This window comes from Acipenser ruthenus, chromosome 32, assembly GCF_902713425.1.
Source record: "Acipenser ruthenus chromosome 32, fAciRut3.2 maternal haplotype, whole genome shotgun sequence".
NCBI classification, from domain to species: domain Eukaryota; kingdom Metazoa; phylum Chordata; class Actinopteri; order Acipenseriformes; family Acipenseridae; genus Acipenser; species Acipenser ruthenus.
The window spans coordinates 4,877,984-4,899,442 of NC_081220.1; the positions used below are offsets into that span (position 1 = coordinate 4,877,984).

At 39.6% G+C, this 21,459-nt stretch overlaps 12 non-coding genes across 12 annotated transcripts; 4 read left to right on the forward strand and 8 right to left on the reverse strand.

Moving 5' to 3' along the window:
- Positions 1-372: 372 nt before the first annotated feature.
- On the forward strand, positions 373-538 carry LOC131703614 (U1 spliceosomal RNA). The gene has a single exon (XR_009310048.1). It is a non-coding gene; the product is annotated as a U1 spliceosomal RNA (small nuclear RNA).
- Positions 539-4,798: 4,260 nt separating this feature from the next.
- On the reverse strand, positions 4,799-4,870 carry trnaw-cca (transfer RNA tryptophan (anticodon CCA)). The gene has a single exon. It is a non-coding gene; the product is annotated as a tRNA-Trp (tRNA).
- A 2,284-nt stretch (positions 4,871-7,154) lies between these two features.
- trnaw-cca (transfer RNA tryptophan (anticodon CCA)) lies at positions 7,155-7,226 on the reverse strand. The gene has a single exon. It is a non-coding gene; the product is annotated as a tRNA-Trp (tRNA).
- Positions 7,227-8,878: 1,652 nt separating this feature from the next.
- On the reverse strand, positions 8,879-8,990 carry trnal-caa (transfer RNA leucine (anticodon CAA)). The gene is made up of 2 exons: positions 8,952-8,990; positions 8,879-8,924 (listed from the first exon to the last, which is right to left on the reverse strand). It is a non-coding gene; the product is annotated as a tRNA-Leu (tRNA).
- A 346-nt stretch (positions 8,991-9,336) lies between these two features.
- trnak-cuu (transfer RNA lysine (anticodon CUU)) lies at positions 9,337-9,409 on the reverse strand. Its single transcript has one exon. It is a non-coding gene; the product is annotated as a tRNA-Lys (tRNA).
- A 2,140-nt stretch (positions 9,410-11,549) lies between these two features.
- Positions 11,550-11,755, forward strand: LOC131703530 (small nucleolar RNA U3). The gene has a single exon (XR_009309971.1). It is a non-coding gene; the product is annotated as a small nucleolar RNA U3 (small nucleolar RNA).
- A 715-nt stretch (positions 11,756-12,470) lies between these two features.
- trnal-caa (transfer RNA leucine (anticodon CAA)) lies at positions 12,471-12,581 on the reverse strand. Its single transcript has 2 exons — positions 12,544-12,581; positions 12,471-12,516 (listed from the first exon to the last, which is right to left on the reverse strand). It is a non-coding gene; the product is annotated as a tRNA-Leu (tRNA).
- Positions 12,582-15,142: 2,561 nt separating this feature from the next.
- Positions 15,143-15,348, forward strand: LOC131703531 (small nucleolar RNA U3). Its single transcript, XR_009309972.1, has one exon. It is a non-coding gene; the product is annotated as a small nucleolar RNA U3 (small nucleolar RNA).
- A 1,174-nt stretch (positions 15,349-16,522) lies between these two features.
- trnak-cuu (transfer RNA lysine (anticodon CUU)) lies at positions 16,523-16,595 on the reverse strand. Its single transcript has one exon. It is a non-coding gene; the product is annotated as a tRNA-Lys (tRNA).
- A 2,142-nt stretch (positions 16,596-18,737) lies between these two features.
- On the forward strand, positions 18,738-18,943 carry LOC131703532 (small nucleolar RNA U3). The gene has a single exon (XR_009309973.1). It is a non-coding gene; the product is annotated as a small nucleolar RNA U3 (small nucleolar RNA).
- Positions 18,944-19,659: 716 nt separating this feature from the next.
- Positions 19,660-19,770, reverse strand: trnal-caa (transfer RNA leucine (anticodon CAA)). The gene is made up of 2 exons: positions 19,733-19,770; positions 19,660-19,705 (listed from the first exon to the last, which is right to left on the reverse strand). It is a non-coding gene; the product is annotated as a tRNA-Leu (tRNA).
- Positions 19,771-20,117: 347 nt separating this feature from the next.
- trnak-cuu (transfer RNA lysine (anticodon CUU)) lies at positions 20,118-20,190 on the reverse strand. The gene has a single exon. It is a non-coding gene; the product is annotated as a tRNA-Lys (tRNA).
- Between the last annotated feature and the right edge of the window lie 1,269 nt (positions 20,191-21,459).

The following is a 21,459-nucleotide window of genomic DNA, read 5'->3' on the forward strand; positions in this document are numbered from 1 at the left end:
AATTACTTTTCTCCTTCTCTCTCTCCCGTTCTCCACTCACCGAACACCCAACCCTTACTGAATTAAATGAGCGTCTATATATACTATTGTGCTGGGATTCAATTACTAATTAATTATTCACTTGAATCCCAGCACGTGAATTAATTCTGTGCAACCCCATGCTCACATATTACATTTAACCAGCATGTGAAGTGATTTGTGCCCTCCTCGTGCTAAATACAAATCTACATTTTTAAATACACGTGAAACACAGACCAGTTTATATCCCATGTACCAATGACTATACACCAACATTTACACACGCACGCAACACACAAATGCACACAGGGATGGGGCACATTGCCACAATATGCCATTATTATTTGGATTTGTAAATTTGTTTCAGAACTTAATAAAACTTAAAAAAAGAAAAAGGTTCACCCAGGGCGAGGCTTGGCCATTGAACTCCGGCTGTGCTGACCCCTGCGAATTCCCCAAATGCGGGAATCTCGACTGCATAATTTCTGGTAGTGGGGGACTGCGTTCGCGCTCTCCCCTGAAACTATGGTCAAAGACAGAAACAAACACGAGCCTGTGGAAGGAAGGACATGAGCAGTTATTCAACAAGTGTCCAGCAGGTGGATTCGGCAGACAGAGAGGCAGGTTTTCTTTAAGTAGCTAAATCTTTTGATCTTTCTCACTGTCGAATAAATAGCTACGTGGTTCCTGCACATCTATTTCCATGTTTCCTTATTTTTTACTGAGAACACTAAAAGTAAAGAGTCAGCAGTGCCTGTAGCAAAGGTTTTATTTTTTATTTTAAATAACTGGAAATCATTTTTAAGGTTATCAGTTTTATTTATTTATTTAGTAGATGTTTTTATTCAAAGCAACTTACAGATAAACTGTGCATCACCACTGTTGCTTAGAGTCACTTACAATAGGACCTGGGTTTTACATCTCATTTGAAGGAAGGAGCACAAGGAGGTTAAGTGACTTGCTCAGGGACAGGGTCACACACAATGAGCCAGTGGCTGAGCAGGGATTGAACCAGGAACCCCCTGGTAACAAGAGCTTTTCTTTAACCACCTGACCACTAAGCCCCTTAAAACATATCTTGGCAGACAAACACTTTAATTAGACAACATAAAACCACATACACGCAGATTTCCATTACATGAGATTAGATGTTAAAACTTCATGCTGATTTGAACTCGGCTCTCACCAAGATAAGCACCAACTAAGACATAGCTTTGCAGTAAACTAATGTGATCCATCTGCATCTGTGTCTCCTTCCATTTGCGTTTCCTTCCATATGATGATGCAGATATCCTTCTGGCTGGTGTTGATGGCTGACGTGTAATGCTGGCTCCAAGGATCAGCTTATTTTACCTCCATAGCGCATCAGCACGCACAACGGCTGCGATGCTGGCTTCGGGGATCAACCACAATGCGGTCTCCCCAGCGCATCAGCATGAAAACCATCTGGATTGAGCTAAGTAGGGTACACCTTTGGGGTCTTCAAGTGGGCACCTTCCATCCTCAGTGTTTTGTCGACTAGTCCACGACACCTCAAGAGGGCTCAACAGTGATTCTGGCTTCCCAACATCACCCCTCTCTATCCCCCACTCAACTCAGCCCAGCTTACTTACCCGTCCATCAGCGTATCTTTCTGTCTATCTTTCTGAATCTTTCCGTCTCAACCACAGCCAATTGCTGCTCCTCTCTGCTGCTTCAGATAAGTTCTTCACTGTGCGATGCAACTCTTGGCCACTGAATCTGACATCTCTGAGAAACTGGGTTGTAGAGTGTGCCACAAATCCTCGACAACCCACCTCCACTGGATAAACCCGGACCCTCCATCCTCGCTGTTCTGCTTCAGCGGCTAGTTGAGCATACCGCAGTTTCTTCCTCTCATACGCCTCATCTACAGCATCCCCCCATGGCACTGTTAACTCTACCAGGTGAACAAGGCGTGCTGATCCAGACCACAAGACAATATCTGGTCGAAGGTTAGTGGTGGCAATCTCAGGTGGAAAAATAAGCGATTGACCAACATCTGCCAGCATTTTCCAGTCTCTAGCAGCTTCCAGTTGTCCTGGGCGAGGATTGGTTTTAACACCTTTTCTTGGTGGTTGCTCTCCTCGAAGGAGGAATGTTGTCTTTTGTGTGTAATGTTTTGATGGAACAGGTGACAACTTCTTTGATATGTATCCAGATAAAGCGGGTTTTAAGACAACCTTTGCTTTTTGCCAATTTTAGGGTTGATTAATATGAAATACTATCGTAAGCATTTTCTAATACTCATTATTTCAAACCAATATCTAACCTAATCAATTATCGCGTACTACACTTTCTGTTCACATCTCTTCCTGCCAGGTTCTAATTAATTTCTGTTCTATATAGAAAATGATTATTGTAAGATAAACGCGTATCTTCTGTTATCCAAAAGGTATTTCTGTTCGTTAATATTAACGAGATCGCTCATTATACAGACGATCTTGGCTTTTAAATCGCTGCCCATCAAAAATCCCCGCTTCATCAGCCAACACCAATGAGTCATCTTCAACACTGCCTGTACCACAAGCAGGTGAGAACGAGGTTACAACATTAGTTGTATTCCTTCAGTAAGTTTACTGTTAGAGTTACAGTTCATAGTATAAATGATTTTATAATATGTAGTTCTAATTCAGATATGTCAATGTAGCAATCTCTTATAAACTACAATTCTGTTTTACTTCATTGATATACACAGAAGGCAAGAGGTTAATTTTTTATTATTAATATTAATTGGACTGCTCATACATTTACTTAATGTTATTATATTGGGTTTCTTATTTATTTAAATATTTTTGCTTTTTCTTACTATAATCAAACCTAGTTCGATTGCTTCTCGCATATTAACTGTTTCATAGATTCTACCATTCTGCTCTCTTTGGATAAGAATGTTTTGTGACTGAGTCTAATTAAAAAAGATGCTTTTGTCTGATAAGGGAGGTTTGGAACTTTCAGCAGGTCAGCCTGACCTTCAATGCAATGAACTCCTTCTCACAGGCCTTCCACAGATCTGCTAATAATATTTTCTAATATTTGTATATTCTTTAAAATACATTACAGTCATTACAAGATTTGTTGCACTTTCACAAATGTTCAATTTGTTTCCCAAAGATCAGCCTGCTTCCAGTAGCTGTGACAGTTTTGGGACAGTTTCTGCTCTCAGTGAGTCAGTTTCTGCTCACAGGTGTGGGTGACAGTCTTTAAAAGCCTGATACCTGCAAAACTTAAATCTTGTTAGCTGGGCTCCCATCTCTACATTCTCCTTCCCGTCGTCAGTGGGCAAACACATTTTAACTGAATCTGAGTCCATCAAAGAACCGCACACCCTTGCAACCAAGGCCTTCCTTGCAAAAGGATCTAATGACTTATAGGACAAAAGGGACATGCTAGAACCGTCTGTGACACTGTTCGGGTCTCAGTTATTATTGTACTGTTGTAGTTGTGACGGAATATCTTGGAGACGGGAGTGAAAGGTGTGGGTGTGTCAGTAAATCACTCGCAGCAGACCACCTGCTAGGCTGCCCGAGTGAAATCACTCATCTGTGCTAATTCAATCATGAGACAGCTGTAGCAGAGTGGCGCAGGGGAAGCGTGCTGGGCCCATAACCCTGAGGTCGATGGATCGAAACCATCCTCTGCTAGCTTGATTTTCTTCTGTTTGCAAAGCAGTTTTTCTAAAATATTAACTGAAGGTAAGACTTCGTATTATATTCGCAATCAGGGAAATGTGCACATTACTGGACACATTTAAATCGACAACTGACCTCGAAAACGTTAGGTTTTCTATCAAATTCGTTTCTTTACAAATGACATTGCTTTCTTTTCTTTTTAAATTGTTGCCAGTAAGACCAAAAGATAAAGCCCTTGGGAATACATCAATATTGCCAGCTCCTGCATATGTCAGCTCTTGAACTCTCTTAAAAATTGAGCTCTAAAACGTTTGCTTTGCAAGTTAATTAACAACCGTAACACTCAATAGCGTTTAATCCATGCGTTAATTAAATTCGGTTATTGATTTGTTCACATATTACAATGCTGTTTTCAGGATTCCCGCATATTCTGAACATGCGCAATGTAATATGGCAATGGAATGACAGGGAAACCACTGCTTTTTTCCCTCTGGTCGTATTTTGTCACGCTGACTACTATCCATATGAAAGTGCCGCAGTCACCTAAAGGATAAGGCACTAGCATCCTAAACCAGGGATTGTGGTTTCGTCAATGTTTTATTAAAAACAAACTGTGTGTATTTGTTCTTGGTCTGTGATATGTTTATAGAACTTGGTACTTTACACAAAGTAGTTTTGGCCAAGTAGTTAAGGTGATGGACTTAAAAGATGTTAGAGTTTCCCCGCTCATGTTCACATCCTGACGACTATGTGCCCCTTTTTTATGTTTTCTTTGTTAATTTTTAAAGGTCTGTTAAGCTTTAAGGCATCAATCATTACTTGCTGTACTTTAACTTTCTTCAAAACTAGTATTTGTAGAGCTGTTTTCAATATAACATGCAAGGAAGTGTTAATATGACTTTATTCCCCAACTATGTCATTGAAGACTGGCCAACATTAATTTGGGAGTCACTTTAATTTATTGTGCAGTATCAAATGAAACATAAAAAAAATCACAATACAATAAATCTCTGTTTGATCGCTATACAATCGATATGTTGTGTAGGCTAAATTGTTTAAATAAATGCACGGAAACATTCAAATCCAAACATGTTAAAAAACAAAATAGTGCGGAATAGAAACAAAGAAGGCTTTGACCTCGACGTGATTTGAACATGCAACCTTCTGATCTGGAGTCAGACGCGCTACCGTTGCGCCACGAAGTCCCGGCATACTACATGCTTGTTATGCAATGCTAGAGTGCACAGCAAGCATGCCAAACGCATGGTAATGCCGATGCTGATACTTGGAAAACACTCGGTATCACCAGGGTTATAGGAAACAGCCGACTCGATACGTGTTCGTAGCCAGCAGGGCTATGAAGTTGTCGCAAGTGTGTTTGATTCTCAGCTTTAAAAGTAAAGAAAACATTAAACAACTAGTTTAAATCAGTAAAACTAGTATTTAACTAGGATTCTCTCAGCGCGTCTCCTTTGAATGCGCACTGGCACAAATGGGCTTTGATCGTCTAATTACGTGGCAGCATGCAATAATGTATTGGGTTAATTTACCAACAAAAGAAACATAAACAAACGTGTATGTATTTATTTGTGAATAAACTATCCTGCTTCTACGATGGGACCAGGGATCTTACATCAGCAATCTAATGACAGGCCAACCCCAGAGAGACTTTGTCTTGACCAGGGATTGATATAATTTAAAAACAAACTGCAGTGGTTCCACTGGGGATCGAACCCAGGGCCTTCTGCGTGTAACCACTACACTATGGAACCTTGTCGGAACTGTGGTGGTGCTCCTACATTATTGTCTACATGCAGCATCTCAAATAATTGCAATCATTTATCAGAACCTTCGGCGTTGTCTTTTTAAGAATTAACCCTGCCAGACCGAACGCAGGCCAACATTCAATCAATGAATCATATATATTTTCTATAGTGCCCCATATGCGCTTCAAAAAATCTATTTGAAAACAAGAAAATATCTAATTGTAAGCCTGGTCGAACAAAATAAGTCTTCTGTGTAATTTTAAACAAAGAGCGCTTTCCACGATTTAAGATGCTTTCGAGAGACAGAATATTGGAATTGGCCGCCGAAACTGGGGAATAAAACTGCCTGTGATCAAAGTGGGCAGAAAAGTTGCATACTTTGCATAACGTATTTGGGAGAAAAGAAAACGGATCATCTCTGATTTACGACGTTTCCATGGTTTGGCCCGGCCACTGCCGTGTGGCTGGTTAACACGATGAGTTCAGTTTTTTTTCTGCTGCTTGGTAATTGAGTTATGCGGCAACAGCAGCAGAGTGGCGCAGCGGAAGTGTGCTGGGCCCATAACCCAGAGGTCGATGGATCGAAACCATCCTCTGCTAGATTGTTTTTCTTCTGTTTGCAAAGCAGTTTTTCTAAAATATTAACTGAAGGTAAGACTTCGTATTATATTCGCAATCAGGGAAATGTGCACATTACTGGACACATTTAAATCGACAAATGACCTCGAAAACGTTAGGTTTTCTATCAAATTCGTTTCTTTACAAATGACATTGCTTTCTTTTCTTTTTAAATTGTTCCCAGAAAGACCAAAAGATAAAGCCCTTGGGAATACGTCAATATTGCCAGCTCCTGCATATGTCAGCTCTTGAACTCTCTTAAAAATTGAGCTCTAAAACGTTTGCTTTGCAAGTTAATTAACAACCGTAACACTCAATAGCGTTTAATCCATGCGTTAATTAAATTCAGTTATTGATTTGTTCACATATTACAATGCTGTTTTCAGGATTCCCACATATTCTGAACATGCACAATGTAATATGGCAATGGAATGACACGGAAACCACTGCTTTTTTCCCTCTGGTCGTATTTTGTCACGCTGACTACTATCCATATGAAAGTGCCGCAGTCACCTAAAGGATAAGGCACTAGCCTCCTAAACCAGGGATTGTGGTTTCGTCAATGTTTTATTAAAAACAAACTGTGTGTATTTGTTCTTGGTCTGTGATATGTTTATAGAACTTGGTACTTTACACAAAGTAGTTTTGGCCAAGTAGTTAAGGTGATGGACTTAAAAGATGTTAGAGTTTCCCCGCTCATGTTCACATCCTGCCGACTATGTGCCCCTTTTTTATGTTTTCTTTGTTAATTTGTAAAGGTCTGTTAAGCTTTAAGGCATCAATCATTACTTGCTGTACTTTAAGTTTCTTCAAAACTAGTATTTGTAGAGCTGTTTTCAATATAACATGCAAGGAAGTGTTAATATGACTTTATTACCCAACTATGTCATTGAAGACTGGCCAACATTAATTTGGGAGTCACTTTAATTTATTGTGCAGTATCAAATGAAACATAAAAAAAAAATCACAATACAATAAATCTCTGTTTGATCGCTATACAATCGATATGTTGTGTAGGCTAAATTGTTTAAATAAATGCACGGAAACATTCAAATCCAAACACGTTAAACAACGAAATAGTGCGGAATAGAAACAAAGAAGGCTTTGACCTCGACGTGATTTGAACACGCAACCTCCTGATCTGGAGTCAGACGCGCTACCATTGCGCCACGAAGTCCCGGCATCCTACATGCTTGTTATGCAATGCTAGAGTGCACAGCAAGCATGCCAAACGCATGGTAATGCCGAATGCTGATACTTGGAAAACACTCGGTATCACCAGGGTTATAGGAAACAGCCGACTCGATACGTGTTCGTAGCCAGCAGGGCTATGAAGTTGTCGCAAGTGTGTTTGATTCTCAGCTTTAAAAGTAAAGAAAACATTAAACAACTAGTTTAAATCAGTAAAACTAGTATTTAACTAGGATTCTCTCAGCGCGTCTCCTTTGAATGCGCACTGGCACAAATGGGCTTTGATCGTCTAATTACGTGGCAGAATGCAATAATGTATTGGGTTAATTTACCAACAAAAGAAACATAAACAAACGTGTATGTATTTATTTGTGAATAAACTATCCTGCTTCTACGATGGGACCAGGGATTTTAAATCGGCAATCTAATGACAGGCCAACACCAGAGAGACATTGTCTTCTGTTAGCAAAATAGATTTTCTAAAATATTAACTGAAGGCAAGACTTTGTGTTATTACTTTTCAATTTAGTGTGTGTATTTTGTAAATGTTAAGGTGTAGAAACGGCAGGTATGCAGTTTACCTGACTCTACCCATAGAGGACAAATACATTTATTAAAACAAAAAAAAAAAATCTGAACACAAGGTGTGTTTATTTAATCTGATACCTTACATCTAGATTTAACTGTTACGGTTAACAAAATTAGAGTAAGTTATCATAACAATAGAGTTAAAAGAAAATTCAAATAACATGCCAATTAAAAATGCGCCAAAAATGACAAAGTAGTCTCAGATTAGGACAATGGCACTTAACGGGTAAGAAACACATTTGCAGCAAAACCCTTGAAATCACCAGAGCCTTCCTCCTCCTGAATACTATGTAGGTGGGCGGGGACTGAAACCTCCCCCGGCTAGAAAGATTGGTCTCATACTGGTAGAAACTCAGAAAAAAAGATAACATCAAGCCTACAATTGCTCAGTTGTTAAAATCAATAAGCAAATTTCAAATTGGTCATTGCTAATGCTAAAGCAATTTAAGAACACTTTAAATACGGCTTGACTAATATAAAAATATAGTAATGTGATTTGCACTACGCAGGACAATATTGAGCTTAAATAAAAACATTACATCTGAAAATAACTTTGTTCTTACCCCCACTTACAAGCAAGCTGTCAACCTTTGTATTCGACCTCATAACGTGTTAGAAAATGTAAACAGCAGTTGGAGAATACCGAAGTCGATCATCCTAGCATGTTAAACGAGTACATTTCTCATGTAAGCTACTTCCACTAATAGATCGTTTATACTGTTCTCAATGGTCCGCATCCCAGCCTGAGACCACGATCCAGTGGCAGTCGGCGATGTTTTTCAAAGTAATATGTTATTTGAAATATTAAAACAATCTTTAGTTAAATAACACATGTTTCTACACAAAATATTTTTCAGTGACTTCGACAAGTAGCCAGTTTACAACAAAAATGCAATCTGTGTTAGGAACGCTTTTTTAGTCCGATTTAAAATGGAAATGAAAATGGTATTGAGTGCTGACAAGAGTTTGGTATCAGCTGTTGATTTCCTTGAAACAATCTTTTTTAGTAAAATGAACAAATTGATTCATTTAAAAATAAGTAAAAGTGAACTGTCAGAGTGGGATTTGAACCCACGCCTCCATTCGGAGACCAGAACACACAATTCTTTGGAAAGACAGCGTCCTTGAGTCTGGCGCCTTAGACCACTCGGCCATTCTGACAAGCTGCGTTTGCTTTAGTAGAAAACCGCATTATTTCATTTCAGCACAGACTATGGTTGTCTATTGTATCAAGGCCCAATTGGGTTTATTACGCACATACTAACTTGCTCCATGAATGATGTAATGACAAGTGTAAAAAAAGAAACAGATTGAAGCCAACCCACGAAAGTAGGATTCTTTATTTCAATATCGGTATAGCTTTAAAGGATGCACGCATTTTACAATAGCAATTGCTATATGACAATGACCAATAAGTAATTGTGTTGCAATACTTTATACAATGTGAACAGAATCAGACATTGCTCCTTTGCCTCGAAGAAACATTTACAATTTGTATTTAAAAAGGACGCCCAACGTGGGGCTCGAACCCACGACCCTGAGATTAAGAGTCTCATGCTCTACCGACTGAGCTAGCCGGGCTGTCGGGAGAAAGTTTCTTTCTTTGAGGCGGGGTGAGAGAGGAAGTACCGACAGGTGCGTGGGACCTGAGATTCGGTGTGCTGCTGCTGTAGATGAGTGTTCTGGAGACGCGCTGTGTCTGTGTCTGCGGTGTTACAGCCGTGTGAGTATATTCCAAAAGTAAAGTGTTGGATAATTCGAGAGCTAGTCTGTTGAATAAAGCTCTGAGACGTGTGGTTAAATCCCGGTCTCATCAATTTTGTTTTGTTAGATTAAAAGTGTTCCAGCAGCAGGTCAATGTCCCCACACCTTTTGGTTCTGTTTACTTATGCTACACCGCTGCTAAACCTGAACGTTGCTGCTAATTATCTTAACTAAACTTGTATTGTTGTTGAATTGCTCTAATATAGTTAAACCTGTAATGTTGCAGCTAACGTTCCCTAATACTGTTAAAACTTGTGTGTATTAACAATCTGGCTTTTGTTGTTGTACCCTTGCTGCGAAGAGCTGTTTCCAATCACCTAGCACTCTTAAAGAGAAGTGTAATCGCTGCTATATGTTGGTCTAATACCCCATGCTTTTAAAATGTGGCTATTGGCTGGCTTTATTCAATTTCCCCTCCTTGTTTTTAGTACAACTTTAATACATTTTATTGTTAGTTATTTATACTGATTTATGTGAATCATGGATCATTGTAATAAAGCTTTGTGAATTGTTATTCTGCCTTTGTCATTCTGTTGTCATTCCTATTCCAAACCTTTTAATTAATTTTTAGTAGTGTCGGTATTAGGACTCTCACTGGGTGTCACTGGGTGTGGCTGCTACAATCCCATATAGAATGCGACAAAACAGGTCGCCCTCCTTCATATAAACAGAAAAAGAATAAGTACACGCACACACGAGTTGATTTACTGCAGCGTCAGACATCGGAGGTTCAGCAGTGTACTGCAATGTTGTAAAAAGACGTGTCTAATTCAGGATGGTTGAGCGAGCTATGGCGCTGCGTTCAGATCACAGTTACCCTGGAAGCGTGGGTTCGAATTCCATATCTGACAGCTCTGTTTGTTCATTAACCACTCAGCCACGGCTACATGCTCTCACGGTTTTCCGTGAAAACAGCCGTATTATTGTCAAAAGAAGCAAACGACACCCGCAGTAATGCTGTAGATGCAGTACAGGCTAAATAATGAACCCAAGTCAAATGCCTTTGTTGAAACTCTGTCAGATTTGTACAAGTCAAGCACACGTGGGAAATAATAATACAATATCCTTTCTGCCAACGTTCATAATAATGAATACATCCTTATTTCAAAATACGTAGCTATTTAACTGATCTTTTCAAAACACCCATACACAAAAGCCTTATTTCTTCTGAAAAACTAACTTGCTTCATGGCTGCTGCTACAGCACTCGGGCACGTTGTGCCTAGCGTTAGCGGACATAGGAGATAAGAAGACCTACAAAATATCACGCGCTGCAGTTTTTCAGTCCGGGGATTATTACAAATTAGCAGACTGTGCATTAAAATACACATGCATGGTGGGCGTCTCTGTTACAAAGAATTGTCACACTTTGTATTTATCTCCATAATGCGCCGGGACAAAATACGCAGATACTTTAAAATTATTTGGAGAATGCGGGCATCGATCCCGCTACTTCTCGCATGCTAAGCGAGCGCTCTACCATTTGAGCTAATTCCCCTTTAATGGTGCCAGGGATTCTCATAGGCTTCATCGCAGCTTGATACGAGCAAATCAGATTGTCAGTTGTTTTTTATTTTTATTTTGGCAATGTAGTCTGTGATTGCAAATTTAAAAAAAATAATTTAATTAACTAAATAGCAAATATTTCGACTAGAGGTATGTTTTCAATTTCTTTAAAAAGTAGTCTCAGCTCGTTTATTCAGTCGCTTAGAAATCCACAATCTGTGTCCCGATGCAGCAGCGCTGTGTGCTGTGGCTCGAGCTTGTTTGACGAGGCAGACAATGCAAAAATGCCAATACTTGCTTTTGTATCACGCGACAAACTTAAGGTATGCTTTAACGGCTTGGCTGTCTCGAGTTAGTTTGTATTGTTAATGTAACACCTCGATGTTGCCCAGTCATTGTTTCATATGAAGTAGAGCTTGTCAGTTGGGGGCGACGGTCTGCTAATAAAAGTTAAGACTATATTTGCAAGGATCATTTCTAGAATGAAACACGTTTTGAAGGGATTGGTCTCGGTATCCACCAGGAGGAGTGGCAGTGTTTTCTTCTGAGCACCGAGCTGACAATGAGTGTTGTTATCGGGAACCTACTCGCTGCAAGGAATGACCACTTCAATCTTCAGTCGGGGGTTGCTGAAGGAAGGGGACACATTTTGAGTGTGTATCTCTTTCCGGTAGAAACGTAGAAAAAAGAAACCATCAAGCCCACAATTGTTCAGTTGTTTAAATCAATAACCACATTTAAATTGATCATTGCTAATGTCAAAACAATTTAAGAACACTTTAAATAGGGCTTGACTAATATAAAAATATAGCAATGTCTTTTGCACTACGCAGGACTAGATTGAGTTTAAAATAGACATTACATCTGAAAATAACTTGTGCTTACCCCCACTTACAAGGAAGCTGTCAACCTTGTATTTGTCCTCATAACGTGTTAGAAAATGTAAACAGCAGTTGGAGAATACCGAAGTCGATCATCCTAGCATGTTAAACGAGGGCATTTCTCATGTAAGCTTCTTCCACTAATAGATCGTTTATACTGTTCTCAATGGTCCGCATCCCAGCCTGAGACCACGATCCAGTGGCAGTCGGAGATGTTTTTCAAAGTAATATGTTATTTGAAATATTAAAACAATCTTTAGTTAAATAACACATGTTTCTACACAAAATATTTTTCAGTGACTTCGACAAGTAGCCAGTTTACAACAAAAATGCAATCTGTGTTAGGAACGCTATTTTAGTCCGATTTAAAATGGAAATTAAAATGGTATTGAGTGCTGACAAGAGTTTGGTATCAGCTGTTGATTTCCTTGAAACAATCTTTTATAGTAAAATGAACAAATTGATTCATTTAAAAAATAAGTAAAAGTGAACTGTCAGAAGTGGGATTTGAACCCACGCCTCCATTCGGAGACCAGAACACACAATTCTTTGGAAAGACAGCGTCCTTGAGTCTGGCGCCTTTGACCACTCGGCCATTCTGACAAGCTGCGTTTACTTTAGTAGAAAACCGCATTATTTCATTTCAGCACAGACTAGGGTTGTCTATTGTATCAAGGCCCGATTGTGTTATTACGCACATACTAACTTGCTCCATGAATGATGTAATGACAAGTGTAAAAAAAGAATCAGATTGAAGCCAACCCACGAAAGTAAGATTCTTTATTTCAATATCTGTATAGCTTTAAAGGATGCACGCATTTTACAATAGCAATTGCTATATGACAATGACCAATATGTAATTGTGTTGCAATACTTTATACAATGTGAACAGAATCAGACATTGCTCCGTTGCCTCGAAGAAACATCTACAATTTGTATTTAAAAAGGACGCACAACGTGGGGCTCGAACCCACGACCTTGAGATTAAGAGTATCATGCTCTACCGACTGAGCTAGCCGGGCTGTCGGGAGAAAGTTTATTTCTTTGAGGCGGGGTGAGAGAGGAAGTACCGACAGGTGCGTGGGACCTGAGATTCGGTGTGCTGCTGCTGTAGATGAGTGTTCTGGAGACGCGCTGTGTCTGTGTCTGCGGTGTTACAGCCGTGTGAGTATATTCCAAAAGTAAAGTGTTGGAAAATTCGAGAGCTAGTCTGTTGAATAAAGCTCTGAGACGTGTGGTTAAATCCCGGTCTCATCAATTTTGTTTTGTTAGATTAAAAGTGTTCCAGCAGCAGGTAAATGTCCCCACACCTTTTGGTTCTGTTTACTTATGCTACACCGCTGCTAAACCTGAACGTTGCTGCTAATTATCTTAACTAAACTTGTATTGTTGTTGAATTGCTCTAATATAGTTAAACCTGTAATGTTGCAGCTAACGTTCCCTAATACTGTTAAAACTTGTGTGTATTAACAATCTGGCTTTTGTTGTTGTACCCTTGCTGCGAAGAGCTGTTTCCAATCACCTAGCACTCTTAAAGAGAAGTGTAATCGCTGCTATATGTTGGTCTAATACCCCATGCTTTTAAAATGTGGCTATTGACTGGCTTTATTCAATTTCCCCTCCTTGTTTTTAGTACAACTTTAATACATTGTATTGTTAGTTATTTGAACTGATTTATGTGACTCATGGATCATTGTAATAAAGCTTTGTGAATTGTTATTCTGCCTTTGTCATTCTGTTGTCATTCCTATTCCAAACCTTTTAATTAATTTTTAGTAGTGTCGGTATTAGGACTCTCACTGGGTGTCACTGGGTGTGGCTGCTACAATCCCATATAGAATGCGACAAAACAGGTCGCCCTCCTTCATATAAACAGAAAAAGAATAAGTACACACACACACACGAGTTGATTTACTGCAGCGTCAGACATCGGAGGTTCAGCAGTGTACTGCAATGTTGTGAAAAGACGTGTCTAATTCAGGATGGTTGAGCGAGCTATGGCGCTGCGTTCAGATCACAGTTACCCTGGAAGCGTGGGTTCGAATTCCATTTCTGACAGCTCTGTTTGTTCATTAACCACTCAGCCACGGCTACATGCTCTCACGGTTTTCCGTGAAAACAGCCGTATTATTGTCAAAAGAAGCAAACGACACCCGCAGTAATGCTGCAGATGGCAGTATAGGCTAAATAATGAACCCAAGTCAAATGCCTTTGTTGAAACTCTATCAGATTTGTACAAGTCAAGCACACGTGGGAAATAATAATACCATATCCTTTCTGCCAACGTTCATAATAATGAATACATCCTTATTTCAAAATACGTAGCTATTTAACTGATCTTTTCAAAACACCCATACACAAAAGCCTTATTTCTACTGAAAAACTAACTTGCTTCATGGCTGCTGCTACAGCACTCGGGCACGTTGTGCCTAGCGTTAGCGGACATAGGAGATAAGAAGACCTACAAAATATCACGCGCTGCAGTTTTTCAGTCCGGGGATTATTACAAATGAGCAGACTGTGCATTAAAATACACATGCATGGTGGGCGTCTCTGTTACAAAGAATTGTCACACTTTGTATTTATCTCCATAATGCGCCGGGACAAAATACGCAGATACTTTAAAATTATTTGGAGAATGCGGGCATCGATCCCGCTACTTCTCGCATGCTAAGCGAGCGCTCTACCATTTGAGCTAATTCCCCTTTAATGGTGCCAGGTATTCTCATAGGCTTCATCGCAGCTTGATACGAGCAAATCAGATTGTCAGTTGTTTTTTATTTTTATTTTGGCAATGTAGTCTGTGATTGCAAATTTAAAAAAATAATTTAATTAACTAAATAGCAAGTATTTCGACTAGAGGTATGTTTTCAATTTCTTTAAAAAGTAGTCTCAGCTCGTTTATTCAGTCGCTTAGAAATCCACAATCTGTGTCCCGATGCAGCAGCGCTGTGTGCTGTGGCTCGAGCTTGTTTGACGAGGCAGACGATGCAAAAATGCCAATACTTGCTTTTGTATCACACGACAAACTTAAGGTATGCTTTAACGGCCTGGCTGTCTCGGGTTAGTTTGTATTGTTAATGTAACACCTCGTTGTTGCCCAGTCATTGTTTCATATGAAGTAGAGCTTGCCAGTTGGGGGCGACGGTCTGCTAATAAAAGTTAAGACTATATTTGCAAGGATCATTTCTAGAATGAAACACGTTTTGAAGGGATTGGTCTCGGTATCCACCAGGAGGAGTGGCAGTGTTTTCTTCTGAGCACCGAGCTGACAATGAGTGTTGTTATCGGGAACCTACTCGCTGCAAGGAATGACCACTTCAATCTTCAGTCGGGGGTTGCTGAAGGAAGGGGACACATTTTGAGTGTGTATCTCATTCCGGTAGAAACGTAGAAAAAAGAAACCATCAAGCACACAATTGTTCAGTTGTTTAAATCAATAACCACATTTAAATTGATCATTGCTAATGTCAAAACAATTTAAGAACACTTTAAATAGGGCTTGACTAATATAAAAATATAGCAATGTCTTTTGCACTACGCAGGACTAGATTGAGTTTAAAATAGACATTACATCTGAAAATAACTTGTGCTTACCCCCACTTACAAGGAAGCTGTCAACCTTTGTATTCGTCCTCATAAGGTGTTAGAAAATGTAAACAGCAGTTGGAGAATACCGAAGTCGATCATCCTAGCATGTTAAACGAGGGCATTTCTCATGTAAGCTACTTCCACTAATAGATCGTTTATACTGTTCTCAATGGTCCGCATCCCAGCCTGAGACCACGATCCAGTGGCAGTCGGAGATGTTTTTCAAAGTAATATGTTATTTGAAATATTAAAACAATCTTTAGTTAAATAACACATGTTTCTACACAAAATATTTTTCAGTGACTTCGACAAGTAGCCAGTTTACAACAAAAATGCAATCTGTGTTAGGAACGCTATTTTAGTCCGATTTAAAATGGAAATGAAAATGGTATTGAGTGCTGACAAGAGTTTGGTATCAGCTGTTGATTTCCTTGAAACAATCTTTTATAGTAAAATGAACAAATTGATTCATTTAAAAAATAAGTAAAAGTGAACTGTCAGAAGTGGGATTTGAACCCACGCCTCCATTCGGAGACTGGAACACACAATTCTTTGGAAAGACAGCGTCCTTGAGTCTGGCGCCTTAGACCACTCGGCCATTCTGAGAAGCTGCGTTTGCTTTAGTAGAAAACCGCATTTTTTCATTTCAGCACAGACTAGGGTTGTCTATTGTATCAAGGCCCGATTGGGTTTATTACGCACATACTAACTTGCTCCATGAATGATGTAATGACAAGTGTAAAAAAAGAATCAGATTGAAGCCAACCCACGAAAGTAAGATTCTTTATTTCAATATCGGTATAGCTTTAAAGGATGCACGCATTTTACAATAGCAATTGCTATATGACAATGACCAATAAGTAATTGTGTTGCAATACTTTATACAATGTGAACAGAATCAGACATTGCTCCGTTGCCTCGAAGAAACATCTACAATTTGTATTTAAAAAGGACGCCCAACGTGGGGCTCGAATCCACGACCCTGAGATTAAGAGTCTCATGCTCTACCGACTGAGCTAGCCGGGCTGTCGGTAGAAAGTTTCTTTCTTTGAGGCGGGGTGAGAGAGGAAGTACCGACAGGTGCGTGGGACCTGAGATTCGGTGTGCTGCTGCTGTAGATGAGTGTTCTGGAGACGCGCTGTGTCTGTGTCTGCGGTGTTACAGCCGTGTGAGTATATTCCAAAAGTAAAGTGTTGGATAATTCGAGAGCTAGTCTGTTGAATAAAGCTCTGAGACGTGTGGTTAAATCCCGGTCTCATCAATTTTGTTTTGTTAGATTAAAAGTGTTCCAGCAGCAGGTAAATGTCCCCACACCTTTTGGTTCTGTTTACTTATGCTACACCGCTGCTAAACCTGAACGTTGCTGCTAATTATCTTAACTAAACTTGTATTGTTGTTGAATTGCTCTAATATAGTTAAACCTGTAATGTTGCAGCTAACGTTCCCTAATACTGTTAAAACTTGTGTGTATTAACAATCTGGCTTTTGTTGTTGTACCATTGCTGCGAAGAGCTGTTTCCAATCACCTAGCACTCTTAAAGAGAAGTGTAATCGCTGCTATATGTTGGTCTAATACCCCATGCTTTTAAAATGTGGCTATTGGCTGGCTTTATTCAATTTCCCCTCCTTGTTTTTAGTACAACTTTAATACATTTTATTGTTAGTTATTTGAACTGATTTATGTGAATCATGGACCATTGTAATAAAGCTTTGTGAATTGTTATTCTGCCTTTGTCATTCTGTTGTCATTCCTATTCCAAACCTTTTAATTAATTTTTAGTAGTGTCGGTATTAGGACTCTCACTGGGTGTCACTGGGTGTGGCTGCTACAATCCCATATAGAATGCGACAAAACAGGTCGCCCTCCTTCATATAAACAGAAAAAGAATAAGTACACACACACACACGAGTTGATTTACTGCAGCGTCAGACATCGGAGGTTCAGCAGTGTACTGCAATGTTGTGAAAAGACGTGTCTAATTCAGGATGGTTGAGCGAGCTATGGCGCTGCGTTCAGATCACAGTTACCCTGGAAGCGTGGGTTCGAATTCCATTTCTGACAGCTCTGTTTGTTCATTAACCACTCAGCCACGGCTACATGCTCTCACGGTTTTCCGTGAAAACAGCCGTATTATTGTCAAAAGAAGCAAACGACACCCGCAGTAATGCTGCAGATGGCAGTATAGGCTAAATAATGAACCCAAGTCAAATGCCTTTGTTGAAACTCTATCAGATTTGTACAAGTCAAGCACACGTGGGAAATAATAATACCATATCCTTTCTGCCAACGTTCATAATAAGGAATACATCCTTATTTCAAAATACGTAGCTATTTAACTGATCTTTTCAAAACACCCATACACAAAAGCCTTATTTCTACTGAAAAACTAACTTGCTTCATGGCTGCTGCTACAGCACTCGGGCACGTTGTGCCTAGCGTTAGCGGACATAGGAGATAAGAAGACCTACAAAATATCACGCGCTGCAGTTTTTCAGTCCGGGGATTATTACAAATTAGCAGACTGTGCATTAAAATACACATGCATGGCGGGCGTCTCTGTTACAAAGAATTGTCACACTTTGTATTTATCTCCATAATGCGCCGGGACAAAATACGCAGATACTTTAAAATTATTTGGAGAATGCGGGCATCGATCCCACTACTTCTCGCATGCTAAGCGAGCGCTCTACCATTTGAGCTAATTCCCCTTTAATGGTGCCAGGGATTCTCATAGGCTTCATCGCAGCTTGATACGAGCAAATCAGATTGTCAGTTGTTTTTTATTTTTATTTTGGCAATGTAGTCTGTGATTGCAAATTTAAAAAAATAATTTAATTAACTAAATAGCAAGTATTTTGACTAGAGGTATGTTTTCAATTTATTTAAAAAGTAGTCTCAGCTCGTTTATTCAGTCGCTTAGAAATCCACAATTTGTGTCCCGATGCAGCAGCGCTGTGTGCTGTGGCCCGAGCTTGTTTGACGAGGCAGACAATGCAAAAATGCCAATACTTGCTTTTGTATCACGCGACAAACTTAAGGTATGCTTTAACGGCTTGGCTGTCTCGAGTTAGTTTGTATTGTTAATGTAACACCTCGTTGTTGCCCAGTCATTGTTTCATATGAAGTAGAGCTTGCCAGTTGGGGGCGACGGTCTGCTAATAAAAGTTAAGACTATATTTGCAAGGATCATTTCTAGAATGAAACACGTTTTGAAGGGATTGGTCTCGGTATCCACCAGGAGGAGTGGCAGTGTTTTCTTCTGAGCACCGAGCTGACAATGAGTGTTGTTATCGGGAACCTACTCGCTGCAAGGAATGACCACTTCAATCTTCAGTCGGGGGTTGCTGAAGGAAGGGGACACATTTTGAGTGTGTATCTCATTCCGGTAGAAACGTAGAAAAAAGAAACCATCAAGCCCACAATTGTTCAGTTGTTTAAATCAATAACCACATTTAAATTGATCATTGCTAATGTCAAAACAATTTAAGAACACTTTAAATAGGGCTTGACTAATATAAAAATATAGCAATGTCTTTTGCACTACGCAGGACTAGATTGAGTTTAAAATAGACATTACATCTGAAAATAACTTGTGCTTACCCCCACTTACAAGGAAGCTGTCAACCTTTGTATTCGTCCTCATAAGGTGTTAGAAAATGTAAACAGCAGTTGGAGAATACCGAAGTCGATCATCCTAGCATGTTAAACGAGGGCATTTCTCATGTAAGCTACTTCCACTAATAGATCGTTTATACTGTTCTCAATGGTCCGCATCCCAGCCTGAGACCACGATCCAGTGGCAGTCGGAGATGTTTTTCAAAGTAATATGTTATTTGAAATATTAAAACAATCTTTAGTTAAATAACACATGTTTCTACACAAAATATTTTTCAGTGACTTCGACAAGTAGCCAGTTTACAACAAAAATGCAATCTGTGTTAGGAACGCTATTTTAGTCCGATTTAAAATGGAAATGAAAATGGTATTGAGTGCTGACAAGAGTTTGGTATCAGCTGTTGATTTCCTTGAAACAATCTTTTATAGTAAAATGAACAAATTGATTCATTTAAAAAATAAGTAAAAGTGAACTGTCAGAAGTGGGATTTGAACCCACGCCTCCATTCGGAGACCGGAACACACAATTCTTTGGAAAGACAGCGTCCTTGAGTCTGGCTCCTTAGACCACTCGGCCATTCTGACAAGCTGCGTTTGCTTTAGTAGAAAACCGCATTATTTCATTTCAGCACAGACTAGGGTTGTCTATTGTATCAAGGCCCGATTGGGTTTATTACGTACATACTAACTTGCTCCATGAATGATGTAATGACAAGTGTAAAAAAAGAATCAGATTGAAACCAAGCCACAAAAGTAAGATTCTTTATTTCAATATCGGTATAGCTTTAAAGGATGCACGCATTTTACAATAGCAATTGCTATATGACAATGACCAATAAGTAATTGTGTTGCAATACTTTATACAATGTGAACAGAATCAGACATTGCTCCGTTGCCTCGAAGAAACATCTAGAATTTGTATTTAAAAAGGACGCCCAACGTGGGGCTCGAACCCACGACCCTGAGATTAAGAGTCTCATGCTCTACGAACTGAGCTAGCCGGGCTGTCGGGAGAAAGTTTATTTCTTTGAGGCGGGGTGAGAGAGGAAGTACCGACAGGTGGTTGGACCTGAGATTCGGTGTGCTGCTGCTGTAGACGAGTGTTCTGGAGACGCGCTGTGTCTGTGTCTGCGGTGTTACAGCCGTGTGAGTATATTCCAAAAGTAAAGTGTTGGATTATTCTAGAGCTAGTCTGTTGAATAAAGCTCTGAGACGTGTGGTTAAATCCAGGACTCATCAATTTTGTTTTGTTAGATTAAAAGTGTTCCAGCAGCAGGTAAATGTCCCCACACCTTTTGGTTCTGTTTACTTATGCTACACCGCTGCTAAACCTGAACGTTGCTGCTAATTATCTTAACTAAACTTGTATTGTTGTTGAATTGCTCTAATATAGTTAAACCTGTAATGTTGCAGCTAACGTTCCCTAATACTGTTAAAACTTGTGTGTATTAACAATCTGGCTTTTGTTGTTGTACCCTTGCTGCGAAGAACTGTTTCCAATCACCTAGCACTCTTAAAGAGAAGTGTAATCGCTGCTATATGTTGGTTTAAAATGTGGCTATTGACTGGCTTTATTCAATTTCCCCTCCTTGTTTTTAGTACAACTTTAATACATTGTATTGTTAGTTATTTGAACTGATTTATGTGACTCATGGATCATTGTAATAAAGCTTTGTGAATTGTTATTCTGCCTTTGTCATTCTGTTGTCATTCCTATTCCAAACCTTTTAATTAATTTTTAGTAGTGTCGGTATTAGGACTCTCACTGGGTGTCACTGGGTGTGGCTGCTACAATCCCATATAGAATGCGACAAAACAGGTCGCCCTCCTTCATATAAACAGAAAAAGAATAAGTACACACACACACACGAGTTGATTTACTGCAGCGTCAGACATCGGAGGTTCAGCAGTGTACTGCAATGTTGTGAAAAGACGTGTCTAATTCAGGATGGTTGAGCGAGCTATGGCGCTGCGTTCAGATCACAGTTACCCTGGAAGCGTGGGTTCGAATTCCATTTCTGACAGCTCTGTTTGTTCATTAACCACTCAGCCACGGCTACATGATCTCACGGTTTTCCGTGAAAACAGCCGTATTATTGTCAAAAGAAGCAAACGACACCCGCAGTAATGCTGCAGATGGCAGTATAGGCTAAATAATGAACCCAAGTCAAATGCCTTTGTTGAAACTCTATCAGATTTGTACAAGTCAAGCACACGTGGGAAATAATAATACCATATCCTTTCTGCCAACGTTCATAATAATGAATACATCCT